The 10,621-nt window shown below is 37.2% G+C and overlaps 1 gene segment (V, D, J or C); it reads right to left on the reverse strand.

Annotated features, from left to right (window-relative positions):
• Positions 1-1,707: 1,707 nt before the first annotated feature.
• On the reverse strand, positions 1,708-4,185 carry LOC309477889 (immunoglobulin heavy constant mu-like). The segment is given in 4 exons: positions 3,801-4,185; positions 3,096-3,293; positions 2,676-2,993; positions 1,708-2,473 (listed from the first exon to the last, which is right to left on the reverse strand).
• Positions 4,186-10,621: the final 6,436 nt, after the last annotated feature.

The following is a 10,621-nucleotide window of genomic DNA, read 5'->3' on the forward strand; positions in this document are numbered from 1 at the left end:
TAGCTTTACAGAGATAAAAGGAAAATAATGCAAGAAAGTTTGTTTCCAGAAGAAAATAGCTTCACAGTCCAGCTTAAGTCTGTTCAGTGGTGATTCATTTTGTTGTATAAATAAATAAATAAATACATTTAAATGTGTAAATATATAGCCACTTTGGAGAAAACGTGATGTCATCGTCCAGCTCAGTTCAGATCTCATATAATAGTGTCAACGCAGGCAGATCAATAATATTGTTGAATATTAAAATTAAATGTCCCCAACTAAGCAAGCTAAAAGCCAATGGCGAAAAAGGTGACAAATGTTGCTGTCTGCAATTAAAACTTCACAATTAAATTTGAGATATTCTGAAATGTTTGGTTCATTTTTCTTTATTTGTTCCATTAAATTCCTTTGTTTATTTCATTAAATATTCAGATGTTTTTGTCAACATATATATGTTCAGACAGGGTGTTTGTCCTGTTTTTATAAAAAAATATTTGATTAAGAGACTTTTTTTCATGCAGTGGATTTAAGGCCCTGACACAGGCGACGTGAGCCAACCCTAGAGTCAGCTTTAGTCATTGTTAGTTCTTTGACGTCGTTGTGTTTCAGGGCCTTAAGAATTTATTTATTTTTCTGTACAAAAAGCTTGTTTGCCGTAGCCTATAGTAATACAGAGATAATTCTCAATCCTGAAGTCCTCCCCTGCCACCCCTCCCACTGCCAGCACTGTGTTAGTGTCAGTCATTAACATATGAAAGGTCTTCACACCTAAAGGCCTCATTATACTTCTGCGTCGGACCTACGCCGGAGCCTATACGCCGTAGGCAACGTGTTGGTTTTAATTTATACTTCTGCGTTGTAGTCCGCGTTGACGCGCACCTAGGGAGCATGTGAAACCCCGAGGGAGGGGTTCTGGCAGACCAATCACAGCGCTTGCGTCCGCGTAGAATTGACGCGTTGTTACATTTTTGGAGAGGTGCACGTCAGGGTACGCCGAAGGGTACGCGTGCTACACACAGCCTACGACGTAGCTACGGCGGCAGTTCGACACAGAAGTATAAATAGGCCTTAACAGTCGTCAGTCCTCTCACACCCAGCAGTGTTTATGTCCGTGAAATTTCACGGATTCCTGTATATGACCGCATATGTGGGGTTTCCGGGTTTGTTCGGAAATATACTGTCCCATGTTACTATGATCCGCTTTTTCCCCACATATATCCGGCATACATCAAATTACACAGGAGTTTACCAAGCCCGTATTTTGCAGGATTTGGGTCTTTTCATGCAGTGGCTGTTCATGATACATACACACTCAAGCACTGCATGCACTCACATATGTTCATTTGCACACATCACAGCTGAGACAAACATACCAATGTTCAAATGTCTGTTACTCATTTTTAGTACATCACAGCACATCACACTTTATAAAAATATGCATATTCTTACCTTTATGATACTGATATCAAGTAACTTTCAACAATCAGTATCTAATACAGATATACTAATGAAAAATATCACACACCCTTACTACAAAACATCTGTGCATTAAAATGAATGTAAATGTCTATATTTATATTGATGGTCACTTTTGGAAATGGAAATGTGGCTTTGCTGTGTGCAGAATCACAAAAATATTCTTCTTTCTCTAAAAACGGATAAAAAGGGACCAGAAGATGAACCACACAAAGGTTTCTGATGTTAAAAACCACACGAGAGCTCGAATAAAACATGCAAACACAAAGATTTATTGCTTAATAAACAACACAATCAAATCAAAATTGTTCTGGATTTGAAATCATAATTTCTAGTGAACAGAATGTTGAAGGGCATGAATAGGCTAACAGAATCACATTCACAATGATTTTCTTCTCTTGAAAACTATTGATTTTTCACACTATGATATTATGCTGACTGTGTTTTCATGTGACCATATTTATTTGCATGCTATAATAAATTAAACATATAGTTTTGACTGTAATTCGGCTTTGATGTTTAACCCTTGGAGAACATTGATACAGAAAAATGCACAAAAACAACATCAAAGATTTATGATCTGACCAGACAACAACAGGACAGAAGCTCTGGAGAGCGTACAAGTGAACAACAGATACACATCATGATCTTTTAGTAGAGTTGCTTGTACATTAATAATCAGCAAAATCTGGACATTTTGGCTGTTTACTTTTGCTTGTTGTAACTTGTAATGGAGATCCTATATATTTCATGTTGGCGTGTTTGACTGCGCAGGTGAAGGTGGTTTGGGGATCTTCATACTCTTCTTTCGACACTGTCAGAATACTGAGAACAGACATTGAGTTCTTTTGGTGGATGTGAGGGCTGGTTGATCCCTCTATGTAAGGCTGCTCTCCCACTTTCCACATGATATGAACATCGCCAAGTTTAGAGGCGGTGACCTCACACACCAGAGAGACCGTGTCTGTGTTAATCCAATCAGGTCTGTAAATGACAACTCTGGGTTTCTGTCCATCTGAAATTGAGAGAGTCATAAAGATTAATAAAAAATAAAAAAATAAAACAGAAGTATCAAACAATATTGAATAACACGAGTTTGACAAGCCAGCTTTTTACGTGCTTGCATATTTTTTTTTCATACAATAAAACGGTGTTCAACCCTTCATCATCTATGAATGCATATAGAGCCACAACGTTGATTATTTGGATTGACTTACCTCCTTTATCAAAATGAATCTCCTTCTTGATGTCTCTGTTATTATTTGTGTCATGAATACTGCAAGTGACCATTTCACCATCAAACCATTTCTCTTGATCAACGGTGATGTTGTGGATTCTTATAAACTGTGAAATGTCTTGAGAAAAGTTTATATTTCCTGTTGCACTGCTTACAGGTTCATTCTTCACTTTGCACGACACTGAAACTTCTTTAACTGTCTTTTCTTCATCTCCAGAAACAACAGCTTCTAAGACAACTTTATTATGGACAAATAATTCTCTCACAATTGGTGGCTTCAGCGTCAGTGTAAGTTTAGCTGTTAAAAAGTAAGAAAATGTATATGATTTAATGTGTAAATCTGGATTTATAGAAGTAAGTGTATGAACTAGAGAGAGCAAACCAACTTTAGACGACTTACTGTTGAAGTTCTTCTTCACACTAATCAGTTTTCCCTGGTGTGTGACCTCGCAGGTGTAGTGTGTAGATTCACTCCATGTCTCACCGCTGACTTTATGTCTCGGGCTGTGGATATCATTTACTCTCCATTGTACAGTGAGGTTCTTGGGGTAGAAACCCTCAATAACACACATGACAAACTGAGGACTTTGTGAATTCCCTGAAATTAAAACAAATTAGGTTTATACATACAATGTTGCAAACATCTGAAGTTTTACAACAACAACTGTTATTGTCTGTCATGACCTTTTCTGAATGGTTGTCTAACTGTGCCCATGTGCTACACTAGTTATATTGCTTTGATTTAATTTATCTTAAACATTTAGATGACTGACTCTCCAGTTGTCTCCAGTTTTTACTGTAGGGTTCTGGATGAAATCAGTCAGGTCATATCCAGTCTTATCCATTCATTTGAAATTAAGAAAATTGGCAAGTCCAGCCATCAGAAACCAACGACCACGGTCAGGATTTTCATTAAATAATCCATAAAATTTCGGTTTGTTTTTCACCAAACCCTATTGTATAACCCAGAACACTTGAATTTATGATTCTATTCACTGCCAGAAAATGATCCTTTTGTGGACAATAAAAAGAAAGAAGGGCATGCAGCATTCAAGTCAATAAAATGTAAATGAAAAAGGACATTCAAATAAAGAACAACACTTGCCTTGACCTCGCTCAATATTGAAGGAAAACAAGCAAAAGATGAAGCCGAGGACTTTTAGTGGACCTGTCATTTTGAGCTCACTTCACAAGTGTCTTTTTTGGTCTTTGCCTCTGAAACTCTTCCCCGCTTGAGGATCCACGAGTTGATCAAACAAGTTAATCATTTACCAAAGTCAAAGTTACGTCTTTTTACACCAGACCTCTCTGTGAACAGACAATATTTCATGAAAATTACAAATCTGCCATTGCAAAACGTATCGTTTAGAAAATTGAGCTGTCTATTGACCTGGTAAAAACTGAGAGGTAGAAAAAAGTTTGATACAAAGTATTATAATGTGCTCAAACAGCACAAAACTAAAGTTGCTGTTGTCTCCTAGATGGTCCTCCTCATCTCACACTGAATTAAAAACAAATATATAAACATGATTGCCATTTATTGGACTTTGGACTTTTGGTAAACACTGAAAATGTTAAACTCAAAGGTCTTTCACTTTATTTGCAAATGGTTGTTATGTCCTAACTAAGTTTTGCCAGCTTTGAATCAAAGGTTGGTTAGTGGTTAATGATACTCTTGTTTTCCTAAATTTGTAGGAAAATAAAAAAAATTTGATCAATAACTTGAATAACAGAGTTGAGCTTCATGAGTTTAGTTATAAAATAGTGGAGTAAATGTAGTGAGATTATGTTCTTGTCCTCATGTCATGCTGAGAAAGTGTCCATGATTTCACTTCTTGATTTTCACAATTTTGTGTTATCCTCAAAATAAACGTCACTGGTAAAACATGCACTATAATAAAATACTTGTGACGTGTTTTTTTCCTTGACAAATTCATTTTATGAATTTAGGTCCTGCGGTTTGCAATGAGTTTACAACAGTACAAATAGAGAATAGTACATAATCCAGCAGGTCAACTAACCTCATCTCATCCCTACATTAAAAAGGTTGTTTTCAGCTCCGGCCTGTGACCTTTGACCTCAGCACTTCCTGATTTTGTAGATGAGCATCAAGCCACAGTCATGATGGAGACACAATATAAACAGAGAGAGTTTAGAGACGATCACCACATGAATTATGACTCAATATATTTAATAATTTCTTAGCCAGTCATCACTTGTACACAAGTATTTAAGTCCTTAAAAATGCATATGCAACACCCACATGAATATTAAAGTATGAAGCTCATCATCACAGCAATAATATATAACGTTATGAAGCAAACAGTTACATTGTGAAGAATCCATTCTTTTTAAATATGCAAGACTTCTGATTCAGTAGCAACTATTATGTCAATAACTAAGACCAACAAAGTGCTGTAAACAGTCAAACCATTTGTGCTGTAATCCAGTGTGTTTAAGATTATGATAATACAATTAAAATAATATGATAAGTTATAACAATCAAAGGTTTGCAATATAAAGCAGCACAACAGATTGTTCTTATACAGGTAAAATAACTGGATGAGAATTACACCAGAAGCCAGACACAGTCAAGATACGAATGGCCGTGTGAAGAATAAGGTGGATAAGGAGAAAGAAACTAAATTGTGAATTTGATGCTCTCTTTTGAACAGCTCAAACTCCTCCATCACAATCTATGTATTTCTCCTTCACTGCATCATGATTCATGACTATAATTCACCCGCTGGGATCTACTGTATATACTGTAACTGCATTCAAAAGCATCTGTCATGAACCACTGTGATCAAAACACAGGATCTCTATCAGACAAAATCGACAGTAGACAATATAAATATGGTAAATATGTCAATAATGGGACACTCAGAATCACCTCAAGCTGCGATTAAAGCTGTGAATAAAGTATTTCCACTTCTACCTGTAAAACATTCACACTACAGTAATATAAAATACAACAAAACATATTATACAATATCTATAACAAACTTTTTTTTTTTTTTTTTTTAAAGAGCAAATGGCTCAGTAACTTTATAAGTAGATAAACTGCAGTCTGAGGTCTTTTCTCCTGTAACATCTGGAGCTGCAGTTCTACAGTCTCACCACCAGAGGACAGTGTGCAGATTTACATGAGAAACAACATTTTATTTACACTTTCATCATTCACAACTTAAACATCTGTAAACTCCAATCACCGGCCCAAAGACGGTTTCCAGTGTCTTGGTCGAAGGGAATTCAGCGTGTATGTCTTTTCGGGCGCTTCTGGAAAGATCACTTTAATTTACTAAACAGTTGATTTCCAATTTGAATTCTGACTCCATGAATAATTTAATCTGACTCCAAATTTAAGTGACTCTTTGTTTTTTCAATTTTTCTATTTTAACAGCTGATCCTCGGATTAGTTGTGATTTAATTTAGACCAAGGATTATTCTGGGCATCTCATAATTTAAAAAATTCGCTCATTACGGACCTAGGGCCCTATCTTGCACCCAGCACAATTGACTTTGTACACCGACGCATGTATCATTCCTATTTTGCACCCGCGCACAGCGGACCTTTCCCTCCACAGACGCATGCCGGTAAACTAGGGAATGAACTTGCGCTCCCCAGGGCGGTTCAGCGCAAAGAGGAGGCGTGTTCCGGCGCAAACGTTTCCTCATGCTATTTTGTAGGTTTAGAAAACAATTCCGCCACTAACCGAAAAAATATAGTTTAAAGTCAGTGGCGCGTTGCGCATGTTATTCATATGCTATTTTAAGGGCGCATGCTTGGCCATAATCAATGTAGCGTGTGCACAACGCGCATACACTTTGATTTTCTCATCTACACAGAAGCAGCAGTTTTCATTTTTGCAAATCATACATTATTACGATAGATAGATAGATAGATAGATAGATAGATAGATAGATAGATAGACAGACAATTTATTATAAAAGCATACATCTATCTTACACATTTACCCAAATTATCATACGCCTGTTTCTCCATCCCCAATGTCACTTCTCTGTGTTTTACGGCCGTGACGAGAACATTGCGCGCACCTGGCAAATCCGCCGTTACAATACCAATCCGCCATGGAACAACAGCGTCTGCTCTTAAAGGGAATGTGAGATGTCGCTCTGATTGGTTTATTTCACGTTATGCACAAACCACACCTATGAATAATGAAGCTACTTCAGACCAAACCATTTTAGATCCACCCACAAAGTTACTTGCGTTTCAGATCGTTAAAATAGGGCCCCTAGTGTCACTTTGAGACGTCATGTTGCGAATGTGCGCTCATGCTCACAAACTAGCCAGTCCTGTAATAGTCAGAGGATGCAGTGCAATTATTTTACCCAATGCAGCCACTCACTGCTGACCCATAGGTGTAATTTTATGTAATAGTTGCAGCGTACAACATGCTAAGTCAGGGAATAGTCAGAAATCGGAAGGTCTTCCTAAGATGTGCCCCATGGTCCATTCAAAGTGTCTTCAGTTTGAACTATCCTGGACAAAGATTTGCAGAAACACCAGACTGCACTTTTAATCTACTAAAATGAATGATTTCTGAAACTTCAGAATAAATCAAGGTTAACATTTATTTTTGCCAGGCAGAATTAAGCATCAAATAAAAAGAATAATAAAAAAGAATACATAATGCACAACTGATCAGCATATAATAGAGACATCATTCAAAATGCAATATCAAAAATAGTTTCAAAGAGTCAGCATACCTGGCAATAGAGACACACAGCAACAGTTTGGGAAGTTCTGTTTACAGATGCTTCCTTGAGTGGTTTGCCAATTCCCTTTAAATACCCAAGTGGAACAAAAGAACAATAAACATCTAGCACCCAAATATTTATTCAGCTTTTGCTGGACCCTTTCTCGTGCCCAAGTGGTCACGCCTGAGTTTGGGGGATAAACACAAATGGTTATCTATTATCTTTATTGGGGCATCTTCCCACATCAGAAGAACAGGCATTGTTTTCTTTGTTCTGACTGTTCTGCTGCTGCGGGAATGAAACTTATTTACCATTCGCACCAAAAGTATTTATTTTGACCTCTCATAAAACAACTGGAGACAGTAGGTTTGTGTGTTTTGCATGACTGAATGAGACCTGGAGGGGAGAAGATAGTGTGAGGAGTCAGGAACTCAGCATGGGGGGAAGAGAAGAGATTGGAGAAGTGTTGTGCTCTCTGTCCCATAGATCTCTTCTTCAGATTAGTGAGTTGTATTGCAGGTTAGAATTCTTGAATTCAGTCTTAGTAAAAGTCCATCCTTAGGATGATTGATGAGGATGATTTGATAATATTCAACAAACAAGACAATCTAGAAGGTGGACATCTGTCAGATATTCACTATACAAACACACAAAAGCATCAGTTAACAGAATGTCTCTAAATTCTCTGACAGAAATTAATCTTCCAGCTGCTCATATGTTGGAAACGAGAAAAGAAAAGTCTAAGCATGCTGAAACCTCCAATACAATATTTCATTATAAATACTCTGTTCATGTTTGTTATACTGTATGAAAAGTAAGTAAAAGGTGTAACAATAAATAATGTTTTCAGTTTAATTATAAATGTAACTAATAATTGTATGAGCTGCAGTAACATCAGTTTAGTTTACTTTCATCTTCTGTCACAGAACTGAAGTAAATCTGTGTGTAAAACACTGTTCAGTTAGTCACTGGCAATTCTGGTTGCTATGTTCATCCTAGCCACTAGGGGGACACAATTAGTGCACTCTGTATTGGATAAAACCACTTCTGTTTGAAGTGGCCTCATGGTTGTCTACTTCCCAATCATGTTTCCCGCTCAAGCGTAAGTTTGATGTTTGTTGATTGTATGCATTGCTTTAGTGAACTTATGGAGTTTGCTTAGTTTAATTTGTGTATCTGGTGTTTTTCTCATGTAGAGGATTGTTTTATGTAGTGGTGGGCAGATCGAAACTTTGTGAAACACTGAAACAGTTGAAGCAGTCGAGGCTTCGAAGCAACCTGACACTCGTCTCCACGGTGACCTCTAGTGGACAGAACAGTGTAAATGCAACAAAATCCCGGGCCAAACATGCATAACAACTAGCCTGGGTTTCCCCATGCTGCCTTGAGCTCAGCGCGATTTTATTCTAGGCAGCCTGGATTCCATGGACCAGATTTTCATCTCAGTGAGGGGACCAATCACAGAACGGGGAGGGAGCAGCAAGACGATGATGACGTCTATGCGACACACTGAAGCAGTTTGTTTATATCTATGGATCCAACATGGCATCAGACGCGATGTTACCTTTCGATGCAGCCTTAGATCTTGTAGTTTAGTCTTCTTCAGCCATCGTCTTCTTCCTCGTCGAATTTCTGTCGCTCTACATACGTCATCTGGTATAATTGAAACGATTGGCTATGAGCTACGTACAGGCGCATTTGATAGACATTCGTAGCGCCCAATAAATAGCTCTGGGCATTCGTAAACCACGCCTCAAATACGAGAAAATGAACATGTGGTTCCCAGACCACACAGCAAAATCCCCAGTGTTAAACTAACACTCATCAGTGTACATATGTGTCCACACTACAGGGTGTTATAATAACACTGAAGCAGTGTTGAAGTTAATGAGATAATTAAGTGATTAATTTAGTGATGATTGGCCATTAGTGGTGACACCTGATGTTAATAAGCAGAATCATTGAAGGAAAGAGAAACAACAAGAACAGAAAAAAGAGAAACACCAACTGACTTCGAGCCATTACACATTATTGCGCTTATTATTACCAGTTTGACTTTATTTCTGTCATACATCTACAAAAGTTCTTGAGATTCAACAGAAGTTTAGACGGTAATATTTGGTGGAATTTTTCGTTTCAAGTCACCGTTATGGTGATCAGTGTTTTGTTTAGTTGAGCTCTTGACCCTTTCCTTATTAACATTAGTATTTCTCTGGCTGCTCCTACTCTGTGATTTTAAAGCACATTTGTTGTGGCAAGAGAAACTATGATTTGTGCTGTGTTTCCTGCATCGCAAGCCTAATTTAGTCATACAGTCCATTTGTTGCAGTTGGTTTGCAATCAAGTTAAGCTTAAGATGCTTTTGAAAATGCAGCCCTGGTTGTGTTTTGATGATGAAATTACTAGTGACCTGATTCACTGACCTCAACCAGCATTATAAACTGATTGTCCAAATGCTTTATTAATATTTCACTACAGGAAATACTTCCAGCAATGTTTTAATAATTCTAAAGGTTGTAAAATCACACACAGACATCAATAATCTACATATGAATCTCAACAATGGTTACAATCACACAAATGATTCATGTTGCAGTGCATGATGGGAGCCACCAATCAGAACGCATCAATAGCTGACATCATGCATTGCAGCATGAATAAATTATGCAGCTGAATTGTCCTGTAATTTTCATTGTTTTTTTCTGTTTGCTTTTATTTTGCTATTGTTTTGTTCTGACTTTAGTAGCTTGTTTTGTGATGTTCAGAGTTGATCTGTTTGTCACTAGTTTGTTTATTGTCACCATTGTTGAGATTCATATGCTGATTACTGATATCTGTGTGTTTAAACACAATAACTTCTGTGCACAAAGGACTTTCAAAATTGTTCATATTGCTTTTGGTTCTCAAACTGTAGAATCTCAGAGCAACAATCACCAATACTAAAACGAGACATTTAGACTTTGAATGACATCAGGGAATCAGGACACTACATGATGATAATGTCATTATCATCAAAACATATTGTGAGCAGATCATGTTCTCTCTTGCAGTAACAAATGTGCTTTATAAACACAATGTTGGAACAGTCAGAGAAAATGAACATTAAAAAATGAAAACTAAAGCAAACACTGATCACCACAATGGTGACGAAAAAAAATGGTGAAACGGAAAATTCCATAAAACATTACCGTCTAAACTTCT

This window comes from Leuciscus leuciscus, assembly GCF_965113295.1.
Source record: "Leuciscus leuciscus genome assembly, chromosome: 1".
In the NCBI taxonomy this organism is placed as follows: domain Eukaryota; kingdom Metazoa; phylum Chordata; class Actinopteri; order Cypriniformes; family Leuciscidae; genus Leuciscus; species Leuciscus leuciscus.